The sequence below is a fragment of the Ipomoea triloba genome, chromosome 4 (genome assembly GCF_003576645.1).
Source record: "Ipomoea triloba cultivar NCNSP0323 chromosome 4, ASM357664v1".
In the NCBI taxonomy this organism is placed as follows: Eukaryota; Viridiplantae; Streptophyta; class Magnoliopsida; order Solanales; family Convolvulaceae; genus Ipomoea; species Ipomoea triloba.
Window position 1 is genome coordinate 28,794,338 of NC_044919.1, and position 13,569 is coordinate 28,807,906.

Below are 13,569 nucleotides of genomic sequence, written 5' to 3' on the forward strand. Positions count from 1 at the left end.
ACCTGCCAGATTTCCATGATTGTTTGTGAGCTCATCTTGAGACTAGAGTTCGATTACTAATGGTCGAAAAGGTAAGCAATTTTAGTCTTATTACTAGATTTCTAAATTCTGACAACATTTTTGTCTGAAAATTAAAAATTAAAGGTAGGCAAATGTTGGTATACAAAATTCAACAAAAGTCTTGAAATTTTTTTGGGAGAATAAGAAATTTCTTAAAATCTACTCCCATACAAATTTTTAGAATTTCTAGAAATTTGGAATTTTTTTTTCTTTTGAATTTTTGTCCACCTAAATTACCAAATTTACAATAAATTAAATTAAAACAACAAAATGGACATAAAATTTTGACGCTTGATTTTGTGAATACACATAGCTAGGAAGATAAAAAGTTGAAGGATTTTTTTTAGTAAAGAATTTCGGTCCACTTTTCAATATTTTTTAAACATCTATTGTTTGAAAAACAGATACTAAAACACGCGTGGCGATGTTTTTGTAAAATTTTTTATAACTTATAACATCAGTGGTAATAAATGAACAAACGCGAAAAGTGTATTTCAAAAAAAAAAAAAGGTCTTCTTGTTTTCAACGGACGCAAAAAAGTCTTCTTGTTTTCAAAAAAAAAAAAACGGTCTTCTTTGCGTCAGCTCTTTTTTTTGGAAACGAAAAATATTTAATTTATCCGATAAATTATAAATTAATCCTATTGTTTCTTTGAATTAAAAGCAAAACCCCTTTTCCGTGCATCCTTCCCATCTCTTCTCTCTAAACAACGATCACGCCAAACTACTGTCAAAGGAGGACCGTGAAAGGAGGCTTATGCATGCAGTACGACATCTACGGCGGAGGAGCCACCGTTTTGAAGGTTCTTTTTTCACTAATTTTTTCATGAATTTTTTTCCCACTGTTGTTGCTTAGATTCCTAATTTTTGGCCTTTTGGATTTCTAGTTCCTAATTTTTGGCCTTTTGGGTTTCTGGTTTCTATGATTCTTGAAGATGTTTTCTTCTTTTCTTGATTGTATAGTTCAGTAGCGATTTTTTACTCTCAACAGATTTGGTTTACTTTGTGATTCTTTACTCTCAGCAGACTCATCTTCTGTTGCTCTGTGGGTTACTTTGTGAACAATCACTACATTCCTCTGAAGTTCTAGGTAAAACTATTTCAAGTCTAAATTCTTTCTTGTTTTAGATCCAAGTTTGTTTCTCTTCATTGTAGTCCAACATGAACCTGACAATCAGAATTACATTACCTACGTATATTACCTTTTTATTTCGTGATTTATGGATTTTTTAAAACTTTGCACCTCTGCAATTGATAGTTGGACTGTTAACTCATATTTTGCATCCATATCAGGCTTGGGTTATCTACAAGGAATCAAACTGGATTAGTGCTAATATGCTTAACAAGGTATGGTTTGTGAATTACAATACTCCCATTGATGACAAAATATTAATTTTCTGGTTCTCAATCAGACTGGATGGAAAAATGATACTAGTGAATCTAATGTAACATCTGAAAGCAGTGATTAATCTGTGAGAGGCCAACTGAGTACATTAAAAAGTCAGAACATGTGATTTGATCAGAAAGAAAGAAAGAAAGTCAGATATCTCTGCAGAACATGTGATTTGATCAGTGAAGTTCCAATTTCTGCTAATACATTAAAACAAATACGGAGCATTTCTTAATTATTCCTACTTCGGAAAGGATAATTAGTGATGGAAAAGTCAGTAGTACTTAAAGTGTTATAAGTAGTCATAAATTATCTACATATTGGTTTTATTTGGCCAACTGACTAAATAGTCTGAATAAACTTGCAATAGTTATCTTTCTAATGTTTGATTGATTGATTTTTAGGTAATTTGTGGCGTGAATTGTGGGAAACCTCAAAACCAATACCAGCTGTCAGACAAACCCCCCTATATGATGAGGATTTGGCTGTGTAAGATGTGATTTATTTGTTGTATTGTTGTCTATACTTTATAATTGAAAGAAGCTTTGTGAAAAGTAAGGGTCGTTTACCAAAATGAAATGAAGGATTTTCTGTAATTGGAGAGGTGGAAGAATTGAAAATGGAAAACTTGTTTAATAAAATCATTTCTCCAATTGCCTAACTCCTCTCCATTCTCCTTTTCCTTTATTATTATTATTATTATTATTACCTCTATTATTAGTATTATTGTTTTTCTTTTCCTTCTCTTTGCATGTTCTTCCCCTTTTCTTTCGTTCTTCTTCTTCTTCTTCTTCTTCTTCTTCTTCTTATTATTATTATTATTATTATTATTATTATTATTATTATTATTATTATTATTATTATTATTATTATTATTATTATTATTTCTACCATTATTATTATTATTATTGTTATTTCTACAATTATTATTATTATTATTATTATTATTATTATTATTAGGTTGTATCTTTATTACTATAGAGGGGATTACCCTTTTTTTCTTCAACTATAGGGCAGGCAATTCTCACTGCAAGTGGGTAATTTTATTATTATTAATATTATAATTCTTAAATTTTTTCTTTTTCCCTTTTTCCTTATTATTATTATTATTATTATTATTATTATTTTCCTTNTTCTTCTTCTTCTTCTTCTTCTTCTTCTTCTTATTATTATTATTATTATTATTATTATTATTATTATTATTATTATTATTATTATTATTATTATTATTATTATTATTATTTCTACCATTATTATTATTATTATTGTTATTTCTACAATTATTATTATTATTATTATTATTATTATTATTATTAGGTTGTATCTTTATTACTATAGAGGGGATTACCCTTTTTTTCTTCAACTATAGGGCAGGCAATTCTCACTGCAAGTGGGTAATTTTATTATTATTAATATTATAATTCTTAAATTTTTTCTTTTTCCCTTTTTCCTTATTATTATTATTATTATTATTATTATTATTTTCCTTTTCTTTGCTTGTTCTTCTCCTTTTCTTTCGTTATTATTATTATTATTATTATTATTATTTTTATCATTTTTATTATTTTTATTATTTTCCTTTTCTTTGCTTGTTCTTCTCCTTTTCTTTCCTCCTTATTATTATTATCTTTATTATTATTATTATTATTATTATTATTTTCTTTTTCCCTTTTTTTCCTTCTTTATTATTATTATTATTATTACTACTACTACTATTATTATCTTTATTATTATTATTATTATTATTATTATTATTATTATTTCTTTTTCCCTTTTTTCCTTCTACTACTACTACTACTAGGAGAAATGGAAAACCGGAGGAATGGATAAGGAAAATTGGAGAAATGGGGAAATGGAAGATTGGAAATAGAAAAATAGAGAAATGAAGTAAACGACCCCTAACCTTTTCTCCGTAGGGAAGGTATTTTCTAGATGCCTTAGTAGATATCTCGACATCCGACAACTATTTATATCCCTTGTGAGTCCTCATGAATGAAATCGTAGTTGTTCTTTTCTGAAAATTTTCTTCCCTTGCTTGTTAATCTTTGTTATCATTCATGACTCTTAACGATTCCCTATCATAATTTTTGTAGAATAAATCGTTTGTAGAATATGTCTATCTTCTACCTCCACTTCATATGACTTGTAATAATCCCATCTTGGTTGCTATCTTGACTCATTGTAACCAGCAACAGGTATTGTGTATAATTTAGATAGTACTGCCATTATGCAGGTCATTGCAATTTAAACAAACTTTTAAATCATTAGGTGTTCTATCTCTGTTTATCTTTTCACACTTTCTGATGGTGGCTTTATATGAGTTTTCCTTTTTTTAATTCTTTTTAAACTGGAGATTATCTTGAAGTGATAAATTGCAAAAACAAAAAAGAAAAAAAGATTATTGTCAAACTATTGTTGTTATTAAGTTCTAGTGCCTCTAGCTATTCTATTTCTTTGGTTATGCTATCCAANGCTATTCTATTTCTTTGGTTATGCTATCCAAACAGAATAGGCTGAAATGCAGAATGATCGCTCAAGTATGCTTTTCTTTTCTTTCTTTGCTTTCGATATCTTTTCCCTTTATGTGAATCAAGTAGAAGCCTCAATGCTAGGAAAGTTTGCTGCTTTACCTCAACTGCTAAAGATTGTTTGTTGCTATGCATAATTTATGGCTCAGATTTTACTTTTGATTTCACATTTTTCTATAACCTCTTTTGTGATTATCTTGCAATCTTGCATTTCCCTTCAGTCAGTAAGGAACTTGCTTGAATCTGTAATATATTGTTTGTAAATCCTACTGAAGTTTAGTCTTGGGGTGGCTGTTAGATCATTACTTGGTTTTCCTGTTTTAAGTAATTGTCTTATCCTTGCACCACATGGTTATATTTACTCCATTGTCTGTTTAAAGCTAGCACCCTTTTACCTTATAAGGACTTAACATACATATAGCCTCTCCTTTACTTTTTAAGGATGTAAGATAAATAGCTTTGGTTGATCTTTTTCATTTAATGTTCTCCCCAAGCACACTTACTGTCTGTGGTCTTTGGATACAAATATACAATAGAATTTTCTNTTTCATGTTTCATCACAAGCTCACAACATTGACTGGTAAAATAACCATTTAGCCTACCCCACTTAAAATTGATTTGGGTGGTTTATATTCAGTGGAGAATCTGCCAAGGATGCTTACCTGATTCATACTGGCAAAGAAAACCAGACTACTTGCAGTATTCTGTATTAAACTATATTTCAGTTTGCTAGTTGTATAAGATTTATATTGCTACACGTCTTTTATGAGGACCTTGATGATTCGGACGGGAGGTAGTATTTCGAATCACCTCTGCCAAAGCAACGTGCAGAAGAATGTTGGAGGGACTGGAGAGTTGTCAAGTTTTTTATTTATTTTAAACCTTCTTAAACCCCTACTGCAGGCAGTGCAACAGATTGGTAATTGGTGGGAGTTATTTTATTCAAACTCATCATTGGGTTCTTACAATACCAATTGCATTTGATTTGTTTACTTTCCTTACAGGTTCTTGTTCTTTGTTTCTTGCAGATTGCTGAAAATTCAACCTTGAAGGAGATATTCAACTGCAGGTATTTAGAAAAGTTTCACATTATTTGTTGTGGTCAAGTGGTGCTATTATGCCTTTATTGAGGCTTCTTGATAAAAGATGGGGCATTCATTGTATAGAATTAATCTACTGAACCAAGTCTTAGTCCTAGTCTAGTTTGTTTGCTTGCTATATACATGGGGCTTGTATGTTTGTTCAATATATCAATAGAACACATCTCTTGTCTTTTTTATATTCTTCTTATTCAACATTTATATATATCTCTTGGACTCTATGATTTAATTTCATTCATCAGTACTCTCTTGCTTGCTAAATTCCCTTCAGGTGCCTGCTGATGGACTTGTAATATCTGGACACTCTCTTGCACTTGATGAATCAAGTATGACTGGGGAAAGCAAGATTGTGAGTATTCTGTGGATCTCTGATTGAGTATGACCCAGCTCGGTATTCTGATCATCTACGGAATTTATGCGATTCATGGGAACAACAATGTCTATGGTGCCATTGTTTTCCCCCACTTTATTGGGCTCGGAGCTACTAGGTTTGATTAACTTCTGTTTGAATGTAGATTGATGAGTACTTACAACATTTATCCGTGTATTTATTATGAAAGGTGTAGTGATTCACCTGAATTGAAGTAAAGTTGATTCTCAAATTTTGAGTGACGGATGATAGGAAATGTGTACTGCAGAGATGCAGATCTAGTGAAGAGAATAGGGGTTGTGACTGCCCTTGAAGGCTAGTGGAGCCCAATATGATTTTGCTCCATGTGTAGCTGTAAGTTGCAAAGGTTGATTTAATTGTGCCGTATCCACAACTTTCTACTGTTGGTGTCTTTAAGTGGAGTAATTGTGATTGTTTTCTTTTAGTGGAGTAATACTGTTGGTGTCTCCTAGAGTCTGCCTAGTGCACATACAGTTTTATGAAATCTCACTTCATTCAACTCAAAAAAGAGTGGAAAAATAGAGATAGAAAATGGACAATAATGAGGGTGCATAAAGTGCTTGATATGTCAGTTTTACACAAATTGAGAAAAAAAAAAATTTTAATTGGAAACTAAAGTTGAATCAATATATTGTGGCTGCCAAATGAAGAAAATATTAAGAGCATCTGAGCATGATCTTGGGTGAAATACTGAAGTGCTTTATTTAACTTCTAGGTTGTATTTCATATGTTAGATTTAACATTAGAAGTTCATTGGTTCCTTGCATATGATGTAACTCAGATCTGCATTAGTTGGAAGTGAGGCAAGTTTTATGTTGGATAATGCCTACCCCATACTAATTTTCCTCATTATCTCATCTTAGAAACTGAGGGTTCACATTTGATTTAGAAAATTCAAATTTGCTGTATAACACAAGGATTCAACTTGGTACTGTTGTAAAGTTTCTTGATTAACAAATTATGCTGATTTTAGTAGCAAGTTTTGAAATTCCCCATTATTAGATTCTTTCCATGCTCCATTTGCTTATGGGTTATTCTCAATATAAAGTTGTTCAGTTCATAATTTTCTATGAATTCCAAGGGCCTTGTAGTCCAATGGGATTGGGCTTAGACTTTTTAAGAGGTATTAGGTTCGATTTCTCTTTCCCGCATATGTACTGCAAGATAATAACAGGTCAGTAAAGACCCTAGATGGGGAAGATGCTATGAGAGTTTCAGTGAAGACACTGAAGTCGTTAGAAAATTGAGCTGTCTTGTGATGGGCTTGCAAGGCCAACCACCAGAAGGACATCCAAGTGGTTACCCTTATCTTGGTGGAAGGTAGTAAAAGTAATATATCGTTTACACTATTTATACAGCTCTAATCTAAACTTCCTAATCTTAGTTAGCTCGGTCTTTGTTCTTTTATAGAGTCCCAGATTCTGGTAGTTATATATAGCTTTATTTTGGATCTATTCAGTATCACAGTATTCACTCCTGATTTTTTCTTATTAATGCCACATGTTTCTATCCATTAAGAAATGTTTACTATAGTTATTCGATTATCTAGAAACAATGTTGCTGCATGTGCCAAGCATTTTGTAGGTGATGGAGGGACTTTGAAAGGCATAAATGGACATACTACAACATAGTATGATGATTTGATCATGTTCATATGGCACCATATCTAGATTGCTTGGCACAAGGAGTTTGTACTGTTATGGCTTCCTCTACTCCAGCTGGAATGGAAAGAAAATGCATACAAACTACCATTTTCTAACAGAGATTTTGAAGAATAAGTTTGGATTCAAGGTGAGCAAATGATTTCTTGTCACACCAAAAATATTAATACAAAAAAAAAAAGACTTTTCCCTGCTTCTTTTCTTTAATTTTCAGATTATGTATTTAAAATTTTCATATATATTTAATTCTGATGTTAAAATTGGAAAATACTTTTTTCTTCTTTAATTTGGGTAATGAGAGCCTTAAACATAGTAAAGCTGCCAGTTCTCTTAAATTGAAATTTGAAACCACCCCAGTAGATTGTTGCTTGTTTCTTTATTGTTCTATATCTTTGTAATATGGATCTATAGCTGTAGTTGTGTCTTTTCCACTTGGTATAAAATAATTTGCTAAATTAAATGCAATGTCCACTCCAGGGTTTTGTGATTACAGGCAATGTCCACTCAGGATAAGCAAGTAAGCAACCCCCCTGGCTCAAATTATCGTGAATGCGTCATGTTGGGTATAAATGCTGGAATAGATATGGTAGAGATTGAACACTTATCCTCACAACCTAGGAAAGAACATCTCTTACCCCAGTAGCACTTATATATTTGCATTGTTGAATGTTGGCAGGTGATGGTGCCTTTTAAATTTGAGATACTTTGGAATGACTTTCCATCTTTGGCAGAATCTGGGGAGATACCGATGGCCAGGACTGATGATGCTGTTGAAAGGATCCTTAGAGTCAAATTCATTACAAGAGTATTTGACCATACATTTACAGATAGATCTTTATTAGATGTGGTTGGTTGTAAGGTATTCTTGCTACTTTTCTGTGACTTTACCAACCAATCTTTTCTACAGTCTAAACTTCTGCCATTTTGAATTTTTAAGCTTTACTTTCAAATACTCATAAATTTGAGGAAGTATAGTAAGGAACAGTTTCTAGCCTTTGTATTTGAGTTTCTGTCATTTATCTTATCTCTTAATCCTTGATTGTTCTATACTTGTACCTACCACTGTGTATAGTAGGTTAACTTTTTCTTGACAATTGTTTTAGGCACATAGAGAGCTAGCACGTGAAGCTGTACGCAAGTCCTTAAGATCCTTGTTGTAGGAACCCGCGCTGATGATCTTGGTTACCAGTGTGGAGGCTGGACATCAACTTGGTTGGGAACCAGTGGCAGAATCACAATTGGTTAGCTATTCATAAGTGCATACTTCATTCTCTTTATATATATATATATATATATATATATATATATATATATATATATATATATATATATATATAGTTGGTGGCAGTATGATGAGTGATAATTTCTATAATATCAAGTTATTTAATTTAAGAGTTTAACTTTCTTCTGTAGTTTGTGCTTGTGATATGTTGCCACAGAGATTGAATAATATAAGTTAGTTAACCCCCCTCCCAACAAATCCTCCATAGATATGATAATGTATGGTATTTAGCTATAGCCCTTTTTTTTTGGTTGTTGCTGTGATTAAGTACTTAAGTATATGTAAAGCATCTGCTTTTTGTGCCTTATCAATGTTTGATCAGAATTGGAGATTATTCTTCACTCAAGCAGGGTAGTATTTTGCAATGAATTGGTTTCATTCAAGCATATTTATCAGATGATTTGTGTTTTGTAGGCACAACCATTTTGGATGCACTAAAAGAAGTGATGGGAGACAAAACAGAATAATCTTTGAGCCAACTCCCTCAGAAGAAACCTTTAGTGGTCAAGACTTCTCATATGCCATTGGAGAGACTCCATATGCAGAAACTGCCGGTGATGACCCAGAACTCAAAATCCCATTGAATGGATCTGATTGTTCAGTTAGTGGCTGGCAGAGTTCTCACGGTAATGATTTTGATCTTTGGAAGGCCAATGGTTATAGAACCAACGCTCTTGGATAAGATATAGTCTCTAGTTGCTGCTTGGTTGCTGGGAACTGAGAGAAGAGGTATCACTGATCTTCTCTTTGGTAACTATCCATTCCATGGAAAACTACCATTGACATGGTTTAAAAGTATAGATCAACTGCCAATGCATGCTCAGGAGAACTCATCGGATCCATTATTTCCTTTTGGTTTCGGGCTTACAACAACCAAATATTTAAAATATTAAAATGGATTCTCTAAATAAGAAAAATACTTCTTCCTTAGACCTTAGGTAAACATGACTGTTTGAAGTATGAATTTGGCGTGTTGCTTCAAGGACCTTTTACTGGGAAGATTTATAAAATTTCCTATCATTTTTTATTTGACATTGCTTTGAGATTAACATGCTTATAGACTATTATGGATTTGTGTTGAGGCAGCTTGTGGGTGCTTGCACCTTTAAATATGTATGCACAATTTATGTTCACATCTAGAGTTTGAAACATTTTTGTGTCTTCAAGAAGCAATTTGCACAATTGAGCTATTTGTTAAAATTCTTAACCCTGAACTCATGAACTTATCTTATATGTTTTATTTTTTAATCTGTTTCCAGGTATTAAGTGTCGGGAGAAATACAGAATGGGGATTACTAGTGGCTAGCATTGCAGAGGATAATGGGGAAGAAACACCACTGCAGGTTGCACTTATCAAATTTTGGTTGTCTATTAAATACAGATAATGCTTTCAGATATAGATCCATTATGACTTTTGTGTCTGTTATCAAGCCCGTTTAAATGGTGTGGCAACATTCATTGGTATGGTTGGCCTTATAGTAGCTTTAGTTGTTCTGCTTGTCCTTATGATCATGTATTTTAAGATTGCAGTTCGGCAAACACTTATTTCTGTTTGAATGAATGTTTTCCTCCTAAAGTTGAGTATGCATTGTGCAGATTCTCCATTGGGCACACCAAGGATCCTCATTTTAAAGCTGGGAAGACTAAAGTTGGCGATGCTATAGATGGGGCTATTAAAATATTCACTATATCAGTATGCTTATTACCTTTTTTAGTTTTTCATGTATGATTGCTTTTGAATCTGTTACAAAAGTTGTATAAATCTGCAGGTTACCATTGTGATTGTGGCCGTACCCGAAGGGCTTTCCTTAGCTGTCACTCTTACGTAAGTTCATTCTATTTTGACATTAATACTGTTAAAAGTTTTAGTAGTTCTTTGCATAGCTGCTTCATTTGATCTATTTATCACTTTCACTCCCTAGTTGTGTTTTCTGCCATTGTTAATTTTAATTTATAATGTATAACATGTTTCAATATGATTTTTTTTTGCGTACTTCAATTCTGTTTTTATTCGTTAAATACATCACTGAGACTATTCATTCACCTTACTAGTTTGCTACATTTATGTTGTCTATTTTTCTTGTTAATCAGTAATCACTGGGACTTGCTTTCTACACTATATTTTAATTTTGATGGTCTTCATGTGTTACATGATAGTGAAGTAGTATTGATAGAGTTTAATTGGAGTACCATGTTTAGGGCTGTTAACGAACAGAAAATAAACGAACGGAGGCTGTTCGTGTTCGTTTGTTAAGGATTTTGGGGTGTTCGTGTTCGTGTTCGTTTGTTAAGGTTTTTGAAAATCCTGTTCGTGTTCGTTTGTTAAGCGTTTGTTAGTGTTCGTTAACGTTCGCGAACACGTTCACGAACGTGTTCGTTAACGTTAATGAACACGTTCACGAACGTGTTCGCAAACATTAACAAACACGTTCACAAACATGTTCATTTACGTTCGTGAACACTTAATAACCAAACACATGCACATGTTCATGAACATAATTTGTTCGTGAACAACAAATAATATACCTTCACGAACAATTATATATATATGTTTCTAAACATGTTTGCGAACATTATTAAACGAACAATAAACCAGCTTGTTCGCGAATACTACTATACAAACACAAAAAATCTTGTTCACGAACACTACTAAACGAACACAAACGAGCTTGTTCGCGAACACTTAGCAAACGAGCTTACCACTGTTCAGACTCTGTTCGTTTATTAACCGAGTTCTAAATTTTGTTTGTTAATGTTCGTTTACCTTAATAAACGAACATAAACGAACGCTTACCGAGCTCGAACACGAGTATTTTGTCGAAAGCTCTATTCGCTAACAGCCCTAACCATGTTGATAGAATTGAAATATTGATATTATTGATGAGTTTATATTAGTTGGAATGTATCAGAAAAAATATATTTTTATCTAATTAATTATTTTATATAAAAAAATAACAATAGAGGTATGTGCTTTAGTAGAAACCTATTGTCTATTGTTATTTTTTAAATAACAAAAATAACAATAGACGTCTGTTCTTATCGAGGAATACACGCCTATTGTCAAATTTATGTAGCAGATGAAAGTTGTTTTTGTGGATGAATTAATGTGAATGATTTTTGTTAAACAATAAACTAGCTATCTAGAAAACTCTACTAAGTACGTTCTGTGTTTTTATGTACAGAAGAGTAGAACTATGTATACAAGTGTAGAACTAACCTTAGCCACAGATTTCGAATACTAAAATCTAGGGCGAAGAGTAGATTTCTCAACTAACACCCTATATCTCTAACACTATTTATACAAGTGTAGAATTAACCCTAGCCACAGATTCTGAATACTAAAATATAGGGAGAAGAGTAGATTTCTCAACTAAAACCCTATATCTCTAACACTATTTATACAAGTGTAGAACTAACCCTAGCCACAGATTTCGAATACTAAAATCTAAGGCGAAGAGTAGATTTCTCAACTAACACCCTATATTTCTCAACTAAAATCTAGGGTGTTAGGAATGTGTGGCTAGGTTTATCGTTTTGTTGCCGCTTTGGCACTGGGCTAAGAGTAGTTGTGATCATTTGGGAAGTTATGGTGTATGTTAATATTCCAAATTTATGGACTTAGAGGTTTGTACTCTAAGTTATTGGAATGATTATTATCGTTTGGCTATTTTAATGAGTGGGAGTGATAGATGTGTCAACTTTGAGCTCTTAGCTGTTAGAGGTAGTGTTCAAGTTCAGTTATAAAGAAGTCATGGAATACAGTTAGCATTATGCTAACATTAAGAGATCTCTGCTTAAGACATGCTTTTAAAGTTTTTAGAGATCATACAGTTTACTCTCTTGTACAAATATTTTGGATGGTTTCTCTCTTCAGTTGTGCACATAATATTTTGAGAAACATCCCTTAAATTATACCGAGAATAAACATTGGGTTTGTTCATGAGGGGCCTAAGTTGGAGAATTAAAATGCATGTGACCATAATGGATATTAAGGCCTTAATTAAGTGGTGCAAGTTGACTAGGTTTATTAAGTGGTTTGGTTGTACTAAATAACTAGTAGTAGTTATTCAACCAGACTCTGTGCCTATATAAACCTGTATTGATGGGATACATGACATCAACCTTGGCACTGCTCCAAACCCTAACCCCATACCCCAACCTTAAATCCATACCCTAACCCTAAACCCTAAATTCTAACCTTAAACCCTAAACCTATACCCTAAACTCTTAACTCTAAACCCTAAACTCCTAACCCTAAACCCTAAAACCTAAACCCAAACCTATACCCTAGATCCTATGTTCTAGGGTGAATGTTTTTTTTTTTTTTTTTAAAAAAAAAAGAAGAAAAACTCCAAATCATAAACCCTAAACCCTAACAATAAAACCAAACCCTAAATCCAAACTTGAAATCTAATCCCAACTCCAAGGTATGTTGCCCCTAGTATCATACCTTGTTGCGTTTGGGGTTAACGAGAGTGTTAATTTAATAAAAATTTAGCCACAGATTCCTAACATAAGAGTAGTGCCAAGGTATGGGGTTAGGGTTAGGGTTTATGATACTAACCTCATACCTTGGCACTGCTCTAAAATGTGTTTTTATGTACATGAGAGTAGAGTTATTTATACAAGTGTAGAACTAACCCTAACCACATATTCCTAACACTAAAACCTAGGGCTAAGAGTAGTTGTTTTTGTGGATGAATTAATGTGAATGATTTTTAATTAATTACGATATGTTATTATTGATGGATAAATTGAATGTAATGTTATTATTGGATTGAATTGATTATTGTGGATTATTGAATTGTGTTGAATATGATTGAATACAAGTATATTTTAAAACCCTAAACTCTAATAAACATTAAACTGAAACCGTAAACCTGAAACCATAAACCCCAAACCCAAAATCATAAACCTCAAACCCTAACCCCAAACCATAAACCTAACTCCATACCCCAACCTTAAATCCATACCCTAACCCTAAACCCTAAATTCTAACCTTAAATCCTAAACTTATACCCTAAACTCTTAACTCTAAACCCTAAACTCCTAACCCTAAACCCTAAAACCTAAACCCAAACCTATACCCTAGACCCTATGTTTTAGGGTGAATGTTCTTTAAAAAAAAGGCAAAAGGGTCAAACAGGCCCATGTACTA

At 32.6% G+C, this 13,569-nt stretch overlaps 1 pseudogene; it reads left to right on the forward strand.

Annotated features, from left to right (window-relative positions):
* Positions 1-722: 722 nt before the first annotated feature.
* LOC116017826 lies at positions 723-10,454 on the forward strand (annotated as a pseudogene).
* Positions 10,455-13,569: the final 3,115 nt, after the last annotated feature.